Source organism: Thunnus albacares, chromosome 7 (assembly GCF_914725855.1).
Source record: "Thunnus albacares chromosome 7, fThuAlb1.1, whole genome shotgun sequence".
In the NCBI taxonomy this organism is placed as follows: domain Eukaryota; kingdom Metazoa; phylum Chordata; class Actinopteri; order Scombriformes; family Scombridae; genus Thunnus; species Thunnus albacares.
Window position 1 is genome coordinate 21638318 of NC_058112.1, and position 17152 is coordinate 21655469.

The 17152-nt window shown below is 40.8% G+C and overlaps 1 protein-coding gene across 7 annotated transcripts in view; it reads right to left on the reverse strand.

Moving 5' to 3' along the window:
• tspan18b (tetraspanin 18b) overlaps nt 1-16893 on the reverse strand; it is a 44508-nt gene extending 27615 nt beyond the window's left edge. The window contains exons 1-5 of one of the 7 annotated variants that reach the window (XM_044356972.1): nt 16717-16893; nt 10245-10413; nt 10016-10118; nt 8763-8911; nt 4609-4705 (exon numbers count right to left, since the gene is read on the reverse strand). The gene's annotated coding sequence lies outside the window, so the exon portion shown is untranslated. The other 6 variants (XM_044356970.1, XM_044356971.1, XM_044356974.1 and 3 more) reach the window with 6 other exon arrangements.
• Between the last annotated feature and the right edge of the window lie 259 nt (nt 16894-17152).

Here is a 17152-nt window from a genome sequence, read left to right on the forward strand (position 1 = left end):
CTCTTCCTCCCTGGTGCGACTTGATTAGCACCCAGCTTCCTCCTGCCCAGTGTGCCAACACTGAACTTAATGTGAGTCAACCAGGCAACATTGTGTGAATTTTCCCAAAGAACTGGTTGTTCATCCGGCAAATAAATTACTCCATTTCATGCACAAAAAACTGTGAAATCTCTTTTGTTCCTTGTTCTTTCAACAAGAGGCAGTGTGCTTAAACTTCAGCATCATTCAGTGGATCAGAGTTGTGCTCCAGTCTTTCTAAAGTCAGGCAGGTAATCTCCCACACGTTTGCCCCGTGTCACATACCTATCAGTGCCAGACTCCCTGGCCAGCCTAAGCCCCTCTCTGAGCTTTGACTACATCTGAAGGATGAAAAGAGCACAAGGTGATGAAGAAACCTCCAGGCGAAAGCAGAGGGATTTACTGAGTGTGCTCGCTCTCTGTAATGACCAGTGGGTCCTCACCAGCAGCCTTTAATGGACACCTGAGTGACACGGTTTATTAGTTCTGAAAAACATTATGCGGAGGAAAAGATGGCTGGGGGGATTTTGAGATAGATGTGATTTGAACGCAACCTGAGACGGGGCTGAGTGTATCCTCAACTAAGCGCCTACCAAGCCATGAGCCTGTTGGAGAGTCCGCTATCTGCCGGGCCCAGCTTGTCAAATACATACCTTTTACCTCATTACCTGCTCAGCACAGCCATTATTGAGGGAAATAGGGTGAACGCAAGATAAGCACAAAGAATTCTTGGGTTGAGCACAAACAGCCGGCCTGCTTCCTCCTGATAAAAAGGAAGCGTCAGTGTAGAGGCCCCTCAGCTTCCTGCTCTCTGTGAACTCTGGGGCTGCCAGCTGCCCCTCGCTTAGGTCACTCACTACTTCCTGGCCCAGATGGAGGCACGCAAGGGCTAAAGAATGCATGAATGTGTGAATATTACTGGATTATGCAGCATTTTCATGCAGGAAAGCAACCATAAGCATACAGAAAATTCTAAAGCTGGGTTTACACTTGACACAAGGGGGTTAGCTTTTGATTTATAGTTTCAGTGTCACATTACACCGCAACACAAGATGGATTGCATTATAGATGATCAGACCGTATCATGCTTTAATAACTTCCCCCCACAGTAACAGTAATGTTGTTGTTCTGTGTTGTCGTATTATTTCATTTACTTTGTGATACGAGTATGAGACTATTTTGAGCAGTAGCCGCATTTCGTAATTTCATTCACTGTGACAGAGAGCAATGGTTGCAATGAGCAGGGGTTTCGCAATGAAGATGGCTTTTCTAGATGTTTGTTACTGAAAAGAAGGTAGCCAAGCCTTTCTTCAACTTGCTCCGTGTTGTCTTCACACTCAACAATCTGTACAGGCATCAAAAATCGTAGTAGAGAACACAGGAAGCCCAAGCTGGCCACTCAAAACTTAACTATGGTGTAGCATATGGCATACCTACAACAGCTAGATGCACAGGCTTTATAGCTACTCTGTAACTTAAAGAACAACTATGAATCCAGCTTTAGGTGCACACCACGGCAGGCTGTTTTATAAGGCTGCAGGATTTTGGTATGACATGACCTTTAGCTGTAAAAACTGCCCTCAGCAAACTACATCAAAACACAGTGTTTGGACATCCGGCACTTATAAAACACAGTTCAGACATATAATAACACACACCTTCATGGCTTTTAAACAGCTGATGAAAAATACACTTTCCAAAGAGTAAATTATTCCTGCCGGCTGAAAAGCAAATTTCATTTTCTCATGTCTCCTGACAACAAAGATGCTGAACCCATTACTGGCTGAGGCCTCTGCATCACACACATTAAATGAAGGGTCCTCTAGCAATCGAAAAAAGCAATTTTCTCATTGAGCCAATAGATACTCCATTTAGTTCCGGGCTCTCTACGGACTGCTGCTGCCGTAGCGGGGCTGATACAGGCGAAAGCGAGTGTAGAGTGATGACCCAACCTCGTTTTCCCTCCGCCTTGCTGCTCTGAACCCATCGATATGGATACAGACGTGCTCCGCAGGCTGGATGAGGAGGGGAATGGAGAAAAGACAGAAGAACAGAGAGAGGATGTGCTCAAAAAGAAGAAAGAATAATAGATGAGATGATACAGAAGCGGGCAGATAGAGAAGATGGAGGGAGGTTGTGGTGAATCAGGGCCAGTGATCAAATGACTGGCCAAAAAGGCAGCAGCCTAATTTGCAAGCACATCAGCCGACAGAAAAGAGAGAAAGAGTGAAACTGTGAGAGTGAGAGGGAAGGAGGGGAGAGACAGAAATCAGAGGCACTCAACCATGTGGAACCACAGATTGATTAATTTCAGCCCTTTTAATGAGCGCTGCTCTGCCAGGCCAGGCGGCATCAAGTCAGTCACCCCGTCCCTCTCAGCAGGAGCTGCCATACACTGCAATTCACACTATTCTATCTCTGCCAAGGACCAGATAGCAGAGGAACAGTGAACTCTCCCCTCACACACACGCCTTTCTTCTCCTATTCAGTTGTTTTTGCTGTTTGTTTCATCACTGCCACCGTGAACATGTGATTAAGAGCAACACATTATCAGAGGCACTATTAAAATGAGCGCACTGATCACCAGTGGCAAGTCTCACACCAGGTGTTCTGTGTCTGTAGGCGGAATAAATACCAGCTTGACTCAGTGGAGATTTGAATCCATTCAAACATGCTCCCTCCTAATTGCTATCGTCCGCAGTCCACCGAGGAAACCGAATGCATTGTTGCTGCTAACCTTTATTCCCTGTATAAATTACACTGTAGGTTTACGAACCCTGTTGTTTGCATTTGCGTTTATCCTGCAGACATTACTTCTATGTCTGAGCAACAAAACTATTTCCCAACACTCATGTGAATCAAGCTGGGGAGAGAAAAGCTTCAGGCGGAGTTTAGTCATCCGTGTTGGCAGCTGCTCCAGAAGCATCAATACTACTGTTTCTTTTTTTTTTTTTTTTTTTTTGACAAGGCAAATGCTCAGCCGCAACAGGGTGAACAAACACGCCTCTGTTTCCAGTTTGTGTGCTTCTCTCTCTACAAATTGTTAACTCCTAATCATTTGGTTTTGAGGTTTAAAAAACAAAAAAAAAAAAAAAAAAGAGGGTGGAACAAAGAGACAGAGAAGGAGAGAAATCTGTACATGATGCAGCAGTATAGTAAATCAGCTCATTAATCACAACGGGAGCTGATTTGTCAGTCTGTCTGAGCTGGAGGGGTGTGATATGATTCTTCTCTCCTCTTTCCTCTCCTGACACACACTTTCCCGGCCTCAGGGAGACGGAGAGCCGGAGCGAGTGGTTGTGACTTTAACTTGAGGCAAGGCAATTCAGCAACGCACACTCACCTGGACGCTGGTTTGTGTTAATGGGTCCCTTGGAGCGAATCTCCTCAGGCGAAACCTGATTATGACCTGATTTCCAGCTGTTGCTGTAACTATATAAATGTTTGAGTCTTGTCTCCGTGGGTGGAAACTTTACTACTCAGAATCTGTGCTTTTTTTTCAGCTGTTGGTGTCCAAATTAAGCAGCAAACTTAAGATGAAATGACACTTGAAATGCCACACGCTCATTACAACGTAATAAAGCTTGTTCATTGTGTCCTCAAAAGTACTGAGGCTGGCTGGTTTCAGTGGAAATCAGAGGCAGAAGGATGAGGTGCTTTTGGATGATGCATGTCTCTGATAAATGTAAACTGACAGTGAACTCCTGCCCTACAGCAAAGGTAGCGCCGTCAGAGACATCCATCTGGTGACCCCCATACATCTCAGGCAGACAGCCTCCTCGGTTATGGCTGGACCCCCGTGGGAAGGATGCCAGCTTGGGAGACTGACACACATCGCTCCGGATCCCCCCTGCTGTCAGGTTTCCCATAATATCACCCAACATCATATAAAAACACACATTTAACCGCATTTCACTGATTGATTCAGGACATCGGAGGATATTTAGTGTGTGTGCATGAGTCTGATTTATTCCTTATGGAGAAATTAGCGACCTGACCTGAGGTTAACACAAGTCTACATGGTGTAACAGCCAAATAAACGACTTAAACAATTAGGGTGACCTTTCCACCTTTCGCATTTGTTGAAAATTTGTTTCAACATGTTCAGCTCGTCTGAGGAGCAAATGTAACTTGCAGCAACAAAGTCAGCAGAGAATCAAACACTGCGCACAACATCCCCCCATTAGACGTGCTGTTGTAAATAATGAACCCTTTCAACAACAAGGCAGACACGAAAACAAGGGAGGGAGACTTTAAATGTGATCATCTATCTCTCATTTCAACGTAAAACATTTAAGTTGGAGACACTTTCTGGTTTCTTACCTCAGAGCGCAGCTCAGTGCCGAAACCTTTGGTTGTGACAAGCTGTTTCCCTGCGAAAATATCACTAAACTGTCTATTTATGTACTACTGGATCTAAGTCTTCAGACAAAACAAAAACAACGCCGATCAGATGGGATGTCCGCGGAGGTGAATTGTGCCCGGCAGCGTCCAGCTAATAAAATCCACCGCTCCGAGATCTGCGATCCCAATTTGGACAAGCATGCAGTGTTAGAGGAGATTGGTATGCAAACAGTTTTCTGAACTCACTGAAAGCTGAGCGGCTCATCCAGTGGGCTGCTCTGCTCCGGAGGGCGGAGACTCTCCCTCCGACATACACGCCTCCGGTTTATCACTCCTGCGTTATCTGGAGAGGTAAACAGAAACTCAGTACAGCACAAATTAAGCCTTTTACTTGTGAATTTTCCACAAAAAAAGAAGAAGTGAATTCTCCGTGATTCATTTCTGTCACTTTTAAGCCATAAGGAGTTCAATAATTAATCCCTGAATGCTGTGTGAGATTAAAATGCCCCCCTTTTAAATGACAAAGACAATATTATGAGAATAAAGTATTTTTGTTGGTCTCAAATCAATTCAATTAGAAAATCTGGCCTCAGTTTCAGAATATAAAGATTTTTATCGCAGATTTTAACTCATTCATTGCAGTCAGTTTTTTTTTAGATTAAAGGGATACTTCAGTGATTTAATGTTGCATTTACAAAAATCAAATTTAAAAGATAAATTGTCCAAATCAAAGCAGCAGAAGATGAGATATCTTGACTTTTAGTTGGCCCAAGCTCCAAAAATGCTAAATCCTACATTTCCTGTAATGGATTTAACGGTGTCTCTCCATTTGAGCCTCTTTGCCTGGCAAATGTCTGTTTAAGTCAATGCGCCCATTAGATTAATTAGAAACACAGCTTTCCATTAACTGTTCCTCATTGTTAACTTTTAGTACTTTTCTGTTTTGCACAGTTTGTAGATTCTGGTGTTCACAGATGAGCACATGAATGTTGTTTGTAGATATTTTGCTCCTGAAATATGATGTTAACATGATGTTGACATTTGATTCTTTTATAGGGGAGCCACACGATGAGCCTTTAGGCTTTTTGGCTCTGCCTGCACATCTCTTGTGTTTGTATGAATATTTCCTCATGTTTTAACCTGTTCTTATTTCTTATCTGACTTTTTTTTACATTGCACAAACAAACAAAAATGTGTGGCCTCCAGCTGAGACTCCCAGACATTGGAGCGCTCCCTCCAGAGTTACAGCACACACTATACAACTGTTTTCACAAGCTAAGTAGATCTCCCAATGCCGACTAAACTGAACTTTCTAAACTTGGTGGAATGCCCCTTTCAATCTCAGATACTAAACTCTTTCTTTTTCATGTGGCTCTTTTCCTTTTCAACATTGTATTTGAAGTAGAAACTTCAGTGGAAACTTGGTTGCAGGATTTATATCACAGAATGATCACAAAACATGGACATAATGCTGTCAATCGTGACGAACCTTTACACACTGGGACATGGTGGATATTAGCATTATTCTGATTTATAGCCTACAGATGAAACAAGATGCAGTCAGCTGTGAAAGTAATACAAAAGTTCTGCGACATGCATAGTACAATGAATAACTGCTCCCAAAGAGTATCCTAAGGGTCAAAGTTACTTTTGTAAGAATAAGTATCGAGCAACAGATAAAAGACAACTCTCAGATAGGCAGCTGATAGTTATTGTTTGTGCCTTGTTAATTATTCATGCTGTGTGCCTCTCTCACAGTCAGAAAACAAGAGAAGTGCTTTTGTTTCGGGTTGGAGGGGGTGAGCTGGGGACCTGAAGTGTTTCTATCCCTCTGTGCTCCTCGTGTCACAAAATCTACTACAGATGGAGAGCAAGATAAGCACTCCAGAGACTGATCTTTTTGCCTTCTCCTCTGAGGTCGTGACACTGACATTCCCAGTGGCATACGTGATACTTCCAAACCGCCAGTCTCCTTGTGTTCTCTCCTGATCCCTTTCTTATTGGTGCTCAGGACCCTGCTGCAATTTTAAGTGCATTTCTGAAGTCGAGAATAAACGACAAGCAACGGCTTAAAAGTGAATTTTGAAACAAGGCGGAGATTAGCGTATGGAAAGGTTGGATTCAAAGACTCATCAGGAGCTCGGTTCAGACAAGGGGCCTCCGCCTGTGTAAGAAAAGTATCACAGGAATGGCTCGGCTGCAGAAAGAACAGCTGTGAGGTATTTTCTTTTTGGCTCCTTGGGTATTTTCAGAGGGCTCAGAGAGTAAAGAAAGGCTGAGGTGAATCACTGACTATACAGCCTCCTTCCCCCCTCCTTTCTTTAGGCGCTCATATGGATCACTGGTGTTGGGGAGCAGTCTCACAGATCAGTGAAGCAACGGACTGATTATTTGTTTTCCTTAGCTAATCAGTGATTGATCAACAAATGTAGTGATCTGTGTCCCTCAGGATGTAGTACACCAGTCAACACTGAGAACCAAAATCTGCTTACAGTCTCGGGTTTTGACCTTTCAGTGATGGTCCATGTCACTTAGCAGAGAAATTCAAAGAAACATATCTTGTGAGTCAGAGATTTTAAATTCATTCAAGAAAAGATTTTTACAAATGTTGGAACTGACACAAAAGAAAACTTCACTTCTTTTCATCTCCAAGCTCTAATTAAGGACATTTGAAGTGACTCAGATGAGGTGATGGAAGTTTTTGCTGCTGCAGGAAACAAGTTTCAGTGAAAGTTTCCAACTAAATCATGAGGATGTTAAAACCATAGTGAATTTGGATTGCATGCTGTGTGCATTACGTGTACAAAAACCATTTGAAACCCATATTTTTCTGGCATGATTTTGTGTTCAGTCTACTTGTACCTCCTCCATCCAAGCTGCTGGCAATGAAATTTACTTTTGTGTCCATGTTAATCACATAACACACACACACACACACACACACTGATGGGCGGACTATACGAGCTTATAGGCTGTTCCTCACATGCACATTCTTATCACACACAAACCTATTTAATTCAATTTACACAGCCCGCGCTTCTGTTTCACACACATAGCATCATACCATGTGCTATCTCATTAAACAGGCCATGGCCATGCTTCACAAGCTCCCACAAACTAGGCCTTATTGTTGTGCACACACACATACACACACACATGCACGCACACACAGGCACACAGGGGATGTAGTCTTAAGGAATTTCCCCAGCAACAGCATGCAAGTAATTTAATATTGCATTTGTGGTGATGTGATTTTGGATTGTTTTGTCTTTAAATGTTTTTTTTTAATATGTAAATATTGAGTCCATGTAAACATGGGGTGTAATTTCACCGCTCTGTGGTTGTTGCACAGAGATAAAACTCTCTCTCTCTCTCTCTCTCTTCCCCATGTTTTGGCTTTGTGCAGTTTCAAAATGAAATCGAAGCTTCCGTTTAAACAACGCCGCTTCTTTTTTTATTGACACAGACATGCCTAGTTTGTGGTGTACATTTGATAAAAGAATAGTTTGAAATTCTGGGGAATGCAGTTATTGACTTTCTTGCCGAGAGTTATATGAGAAGATTGATAACACTCAAAATATGGAGCTTAACATAAAGACTGAAAACTAAAGAGGAAACAAAAAAATCTGCCTACCAGCACCTCTAAAGCTCACATATTAACACATTTCATCTTGTTTATGTAATCTTTACAAAACATCAATTTATAGGGGGTTGTGTGTCAGACTATTTCTTGGCTGGGAGCAGTAAGAGTTTCCACTGGTTGCCTGGCAACTGCTTCCAACCCGGAAGTAGCCCAGTTAAAAAAAATGGCAAATCGTCTTTTTTACACATGGTTTTTGTATGGATTATACAAAAAAAAAGATTTAACCTGTTAATTAGTGAGCTTTAGAGGTGTTGGCTGGTGGATTTTCTTGCTTTTGGTCTGATTCAGTCTAGCTGTTTCCCCCTGCTTCAAGTCTTTATGCTAAGCTAAGCTAAACAGCTGCTGGCTGTAGTTTCATATTTATTGTAAAAATATGAGCGAGAAAGTAAATAAGCTTATTTCCCAAACAAGTGCTTTAAATTTACATTTATCAGAAGCAGATACAGTGACTGATTGCACACTGTTTGGATTAGGCTCATATTCACAGAAAAGCAATTAGAAAGTGATTAGGCAACTTTGAAAAAAAAAAAAGATAGAGCAGAAATCACAGTGTGAGGATCAGATACAAAACACTGATGAAAGCTTTAATGATTAATTTATTTCATTTTTTATTTTATCTTCCTGAACAAACAATAGACAGACTTGTCCCCAACTGATACCCATTTTGATTTCCATTATTCTGATAAATGTAACATCTCAACAACACACAGTCGACATACATAAACACAGATGCACACACAGAGACGCTGAACAAAACCTTGCAGCCTCAATCTGTCAGGGGGCATCAGACAGTGCTCAGGGGAAATGTGCCATTCGTCATGGCTTCCTGCCCCCCTCCACTACTCCAGGACCAGGATCAAATTGTGAAACGGGGTGTAGACGGGCAAGACTCATCTCCTGGATGCCCTGTAGGGAAACCACACACATTCAGTTACACACTGCCGCTAAATAGGCTTGCTGTCTTAAATTTTCCATTTCATTGTCTGAGTCATAATTCGGTTTTCCAGAATTTAACTTAAACATGATTTGTCTTGACACAAACCTTTGTTCCTCTTTTGGAAAAGCTACTTACTCTTACCCTAGATATTTAAGCAAAAACCCCCCAAAAAAAGAGTTTCCCCAAGAATTTGTTTGAGACACTGTTCAATATCAGAGTGCTTTCATATAAAGTCATCAGTGAATTTATGCATCTCCATCTGGCTTAGTCTGCGTCTGTCACAAAGCCAAGTTGAGGAAAGAGTAGAGAGGCAGGCGGCGACAATAGAAATGACAGTCTCACTCTTTAAGCTGGAAGGTAATGAATCATATTTATTTGGAAACACTTTCATCTTAACAACTCCTGTGGTAATGGTGTGTGTTACCTGGCTGTAACCTAGCAACAAGCCCCCAACACTGTTTAGAGGAGTAATTGGACAAATCTGTTGGAAGAGGCGTAAAGTAGAAAATCAGATATGCTGAATCTGAAATTAGAAAGCTTTTAGAACAGTATAGAAGTATATTTAATGCTTTCTGCACTGCTTCATTTTCACTTTTCTTCTGTTTCTGTGTGCATTCCTCTGCATTAAAAAACACCTGTAGGCAATCTAGTGTGAGGCTTTCCACCACCTTAATAATTACGGATGTCTACCTGCTGTGGCTCAGTCAGTGACAGGAGCCCGAGGATATGAGAGAGAGAGCAAGGGAGGACGAGTGGGAGGGAAACTGGGGGGGAGATGTATGTCAATCTGGCAAGATATTTTATCCATTTCTTCTTTCAGGAATACCACACAACAGAAACATCTGCTGGGTCTGGGTTTAACCAAGCAGTGAACAAAAACACACACTTGAGGCACCGCTATTGGGTGAGAGTAAATGGAGAGTGTAAAGATGGAAACAAAGAGTGACTGGACCATTTTTGCTCTTGCTCCATCTCTATGTACAGTAAGTGTGCTGACTCTCTCTCCTCCCCCAACCCTACGCTGTCTTGCGGTGACAGGCCAAGCGTGGCTGAACTCCCTGCATATAATGTACCTCCCAGTGTTCCCAGGAGGATGAACTGGTTGGTGAATGCTGGAAAGTAGGCCAGGGGAGCCACCGCTGCATCCCCTCCTCCTCCTCCTCCTCCTCCAGAAATCTGATTCACCAGGAGGGAATAATCCATTCATCTGTCACGCAGAATTTCTCTCCTCTTTAGTTACATTTGGGGATGTTGTTCACCTCAGATAACATGTTCTTTTAATTCTGCAGATTTATTTCTTACATTCATCAGTTGCTGTAGGTGGGCTTCTGTGAGTGTTTTGATAAGGCATCACCATCTGAGCTCCTTCTGTCAGAGGACTGTGGTTGCATGTGCAGCACAAGTATGGAGCTCTGTGGTTATTGGTCCAGCCCAGACACAATTTCTGGTCTGGGAGACTTGGGAGGTGGAACTGTGGGATATAAAAGATTTTGAAAATGAATTATGATCTGTGGATTGAGGCATTGTGGCCTATTACACTGTAAAACTTTGTCAGCTGGTTAAACCTAAAAATGTAAGAAAAACAGAGGTGTTCAGTAAGTGTGGCAAGAAATATTTCACACTTCTTAAACTGACTACAGTGAAACACTTTTATCACTGAATGAATCAGTAGCTTTTAGCAGTGGAGCTCCTCTCAGCTGTTACGGTATTATTTGGCTAAAAGCTTACTGAAAGACGAAAAGAAGAGAAAAGCCACAGAAACAATCATAATGTGATAACTCTGTAGCCAACAGGTGGCTGCTGATAATAACCATAGGTGTCGCCTGGCCTGGGTATTCAGGGCTGTAGCCCCGAATAATTCTCCTCTTGTCACTAAAGAAGACGGCAGTGTTGTAATTTTGTATCTTCAATGAACAGAACGGAGGCAAGACCCAGGGGCGTTGGCTGGACTGTTAACCATCAGGGACTGAGCCTAGATTCTTCTCCATCAAAAAACTTTTAAAAATGCATTTCTAAATAGACTGTTTCCATTTCCATTTTTTTCTTGTATGCGAGGGCTACACACTGCTTTAAAAATGTGGGTTTGGATTTGATTTACCATATAATCTGGACATGAATATGCTAGCCACTCAAATGTCTCAAACCAAAACGAACGTCATATCAGATAACTATTACCATTACCAGGCCTACATGATGGAAAATCCTCAACACCCATTATACAATGACGGTTTACTCAAAGAGAGTGAGATACTTGATATAAACCACAATAGATGATAGATGATACACTATACGTATACTGTATATTACACCTGACACTGACCTACAGTGATGTGTGTGTGACATATAAATCATTTAGATTCTGTGTTTATTTCCTAGTTAAATCTGACATCTTTCATGAGTGAGCAAGCTTTTTAAACTGACTAACGTTATTAGCTCAGCTAGTAGTCTAAAGTTTTGTTTTATGGAAGCTGTGGTAACTTAGCTGTCAATGTATCACATGATCAGAACAACTTGCCTCAGGTGTTATCACTGTTAATAGGATTATCAGACCAATAAAATATAAAACCTTTTGGCTGTCTATCACAAGACTAGGCTAGTTTGGTGTTATTGCCAAGGGGAGGCACAACTAAGCTATCATTGCTAACGGTTTAGCTGGCTACAGTGCAGTGCAAAGTACGTTAGCTGTATATAACTTATGCTCTGCTCATGTCATGTTCACGTAATGTGGAACTCATGCAGACATTTACACACCTTGTTTTCCTGGCTCAGCATGAGAGGATGTTTGTGCCACTGCTTCAGCAAGAAAAAAGTTTCTTGCTTCAGCAAGAATTTTAAGCCCCAAACAACGTATGCTGCATGCTAATATGCTAATTATGTCTCTTTAGAAACATAATTTGATAAGTTTAGTGAATTCATGTTTATCATTTCTGAAATTGGTCTGAAGATGAAAACTAATTATTAATTATTAAAATGTTAAATTAAAGGGGACCTATCATGCACATTCCTAGGTCCATATTTTTTTATTCTGGGGCTCCACTGGAATATCTTTGCATCATTTACAGTTAAAAAAACTTCTTATTTATCTTATATTGGCTCTTTATGCAGCCCCTCAGGTTAACCTCTGTTTAGCTCCTGTCTCTTTAAGGCCCCCCTAGCAATAAACCCACACTGTTCTGCTTGGTTAGCTACGTAAACAAAAGGTAGCAGTAGGATTTCACTGCTTTTTCTCATTCTTTACTTGTAATGGAAACTTCTCGAATACATACGTACATGTTGAAGCCCAAATGTGATCAGAAAATATGAGAGTGGACAACGTGAACAACCTATGGAACTATCTTAGCAACAAAGGCTATGGAGGGCTATTTGTGGGATTTCAGAGCAGGCTGGAGTCTGGGCTTTTGACTTTCAGAGAGCATTTTTACATATGTTCACCTCAAGTTTTAATAGACATCCGACATCATAATGGTATAAAAATAACAGAAAATCACAAAGAGCTTTTAAGTTTATGACAAAAAATAGTTGATTCCACTACATTTCTGTATGATGTTTTACAGTGTACTTTTGTGGCACGTCTACTGAGGCCTGGATGTCTGGTTTCAAGAGCTTTTAACTGGAGAGCAGTAACCGGGTGTGGAAACAACACTGTCATGGTGGTCACTGATTTTTTTTTCCTCCCTCCGGCCAATCACAGACCCTGCAGACCAAGATTAATGTGGAAAACTGTTAGTGCAGTTTGAGCTGGGGGCTTTCAGGACCATAACTCTTGCTACTGTCCTGTCCCACAACTATAGTTGTTTTTTAATGCCCACGAGCCTGTAATGACGTTCCCAGAGTTTATGTTGGACCTGCTACACTTAGCACTGCAGCCTCTTTACAGATGCCCAGGTAATTTTCCTGCTTCCCTTCAGAGAGCTGGTATACATAAATGAAATATGGATGCATCTCGAAATCAACTCCAGCGGCATCTCTTGAATCAACTTTGGGGATGTTTCCTTGCCAACTCCTGCTTGGATACCAACATTTCCTTAGCAACTGCATGGCCAGCGGCTATATATGTGCATTTAATGCTGACAGGAGCTGTAGGGCTCAGCTGTTGATGGAACACAGTTATCCTTTTTCTCATTACTGTCTGCTCCATGTGAGATTCACCAGGCCTGAGGGAAACCATAAGGGACGTACATGTGTGTGCACAGTGTGGCCAATAAGGAGAACAAGCCCACTTCTCGGAAACACCTGTCCAATATTCTGACCAGAAATCTGAGCATACAAACAAAGGATTTTTTCCTCATTACACTCCAGATGTCATCAGATATAGATGTAAACACAACTCCCTGAGAAAAATGAAAATCGCTCAAACAAGTCCAATGTGCCATATCTCACATGCATAATTTCATTTGAGATCATGAAACACAAATCAGGAGCTTCCTCCTGTGACAGCAGTGAGCGCTAACCTGTTTCTACATGCACGGAAGCTGCAGCCATGCTTGCATTGACAAACACATAAGGCAGGGAATACCCCAAAACCAGCCTCCAAAACAAAACATGCTGCACTGGATGGATGTTTACTTTGGTCCTGTTTTCATGGATAAATGAATAAATGCCTCAATCTGGAGAAAAGGTGATGTCATGCTTAAAGAGACACCGTGACATTTCATGTTTTATTTGGATATTTTTCTTCACCAGAAAGCAAGTTGCAATGTTTAAAATGTCAGAGGATGCTTATAAAGTCAGTGGTGATCTTTGAGGACAAACCAATACAGACATTGTAATTCTTTATTGATCTGTATTGTAGACGGAATTAAAATAAGCGTATTGACCGTGGACCTTAAATTCGTGCGCCACATCACCCCCCCCATTAGGTGGCCTCCACCATCAGCCCCTGATGGTTGTACAAGGTCATCAGAAAAAGCTTTTAAGAGGTAGGATCCACCTCTTGAAATCCCTGCAGCCAAAAATTGCGTGCTCAAAAACCACCATCAGTATTATGGTGCCACTATGAAAAACTTGTACCCTTGACTGGCAGGGTGTGTTTGATACAACTGTTTGATATGTTTTAATTGTATTATTTTTTGTTTAAAGCTGATAGTATCAATATTTTTTAAAGTGGCCAAAAACACAGTTAATGCAGGTTTAAATATTTGCACAGAGGACTTGATATTGAGTGAATTATTCTGGTGAAATAAAGTACATTGAATTGCCTTCCACACAAGGAGATCGGGACATTTTAACCCGCAGATGCTTCCATATGGTTAAATCCAAGGCTGAAATCACTCACTATTAACTACATAGTGCTTTACATTTACTGTCTGCCATTTTATTTGAGTGTCCAAAGTGTGTTAATGTTTCCACTATATATAGTGTATAGTATATATCTCAATTTCCTGCTTAATATTGTCAATTATATAGAGAGTAATGCGTCAGTGAATGAGGGAGTGATTTCAGAAAAAGCCTACTCACACCACCCTACTACTACATCTGCTAAATACAATCATTCTTAAAGCCAATTAAGATTAAATTACAAAGAATTATGTCAAATAAATAATAATTTTAAGATTATTTAAAGTAATTTAACAGAAATGAAGACAGCGATTATGGCTTTGGTTACCTGCTTTGGCTGTGGAAGATCATGACGCCAATAAGTCTGTCAAAGAAAGTGTAGCGATGGAAAAATAATGGACAGTTATTTGTCCACCAGAGCAGAGATGATCCCAAACACATCTGAGCGATGTGACACATTCATTTACCGATAGATCTCTGTCGTATTATTTGCAGGTCTGATAGGTATTCAGAGATAATCCCGCTGATTGATTGGAACGGTTTATCATGAGAAACTGAGGCACAATGGTGTCATTATTTCTAGACAAGGACAAGACAAGGTGAAGGTGGAGAATCTGATTGAACATTTAACCTTGAATCACCCATTAGTTATGATTTAAAGCTGAGCCAATGAGCTCAGAGTGCCTGCTTTGAAAAGGCACTTCAAGATCCATCTGTTGCACCATCAAAGAATAAATGACAAATATGTCACATAGCATATGAGAGGAAAGGCTTAATGAAAGTGGAAGCAATGAAAAAAGTAAATAGGAAATGAGAAGCAGCACGGGTTGGCTCTTATTTTAATCTTCGTGTCAAAACTCAGCAGGAGGTTTCAGGGGAAACACCTGACTGCTGAGTTTCATATAAAAGCTCATTTTTAAATCATAAATCCATGAACTCCAAGTCCATCAGGGGACAATTGATGCCTTTGTCAGTTGGCAGTGTACGTATTCTTAATAAAAAAAGGATCTGATTCTTTGATGTGATATTTATATTCCCTCGGGATGAATGTTCAATTTGCTCTGACTCTGCGATACCACTCAGAAACTGACAGATACATAAAACTTTAACGTGAGATGTGGATTCAGGGACTACTGCTCATAAAAAAAAGCAAACCTCTTCCATCAGTTTTCCTCGTTTGAATTTTACAGGAAGACTTGTTATAAATCTGCTCCAACCGCTCACCTTATGTCAAGAGCTTCCAACTCAGCTGCTTTCCGTTTCTTTATTAAACTGTTTATCCTGAAGGAAAGTGCATTGTTAATTACAGCTAACGATACAGACGTTCGGCGCCGGAGGGCTTTGTTTAATAATGAAAGCATTTTCCTCTCTCCTGGCATGCATGTGACAAACTGCACACTACTGGTAAACTGGAACAAATTACTACATGTTTTCTTGTAGGCCAAACACTGGTCAAAAGATGCCACCCACGGGTGCAGCTCCGAGGTGAAAACAGACAATCTGACTACAGTCTTTATTAAAGCCTTTTGTCTTCAATCACATATCACAAGTTTAAACTGTAGACTTGAAAGCAGTAATGGAAAAACTGGGAGGGATTTCTTTGTGTAAAGCCATGTTAGTAGCTTTTAATGTGGACTGCTTCCAATCTACTATGAGGGTGGTTTCAGTAGGTAGAAGAAGGCTTGATTTTGAACAACCAGCTATTTGACTAAGTTCATATCTTGACTAGAATTCATTTCTTTCTCTCAGCTGCAAAAAAAACATTTTTTTGTCTTCAACTGAGTTTTACAGATACAGTAAAGCACTATATTAAAAGGGAATTACAGATTTAAAACGGAACATTTGAAATTGAGGCAGGAGAGGCCGGGATATGTTGATTGTAGTAGTATGAGTCATGCTCCACAATTCATGGATCCTACATTTCCCATAATGCAACTGGATAGACAAGACAGTAGACTGTCTTTGCATGGTAAATGTCCACTTTTTTCAAACTCCACACCCTCAGTTTGTAACACAGGCTTTCTGTTGAAGTTTCTCAAGCTGAAACTGAAATATATGACAAAAAAATATTTGCTTAGTTTCTTGTTAACAAGAAACCATATAAACCTGTAAATTTTCACTTTTTCTAGTCGATGTAGGCTACAATATAATCTCTGTAGGCACTGACTGGATCTTTTTCTTGTTTTAATGATATATGGAGGTTTCTTGTTATAAAAACTTGGATTACTGGCATAGAGAAGGCCCATGGACTGGAAAAAAAATAATGGATGTAGTCACCGTGATGTCACCCACTGGTTTGTCAACTCTCATTTTGAAACCTCGAGTTCGGCATTTTGACAGTCTCCATCTTGGATTTTTGGACCCAGCAGTAATCTTATTTGGGTGGAGCTGATCCTAACGCTAGCTGCTAGCATGGTTAGCCCATATGATTAATTGTGAGAATGCTAATGCTAATTTTGGCTAGCAAAAAAACAGGCTTAAAACAAAATGTACTTACCGAAAAACTTAAGAGCTGACTCCTTAGAGGATTTTTTAGTACAACTGATCTCTGGACGAGACTTTTTAGGCAAACAAAATGTTACAATTAACTTTCATTAACTGAAAACACACTAAAATAGCGACAGCCAATACTTCTATTCTAATCTGCCAACGTTGTCGTCATGGTAACGACTTGTCAATCACAAGGTAGCCACGCCCTAAAGCATACCCTGCTTTATCGTCCATGTTACTCTAAATGGGACCAGAATCTACATAGTGAAAATCATGATGTATTAAAGAAGACTTGAAACTAGCGATTCAGACCATAAACTCATTAGGACAGTGTTTACTGAGGTAATAAATCAAGTGTTCAAATCAATTTTCTCATAAATTTCCATATAATATATATAATATAATGTATAATGTATAATATAATGTAATAATGTATATTATAA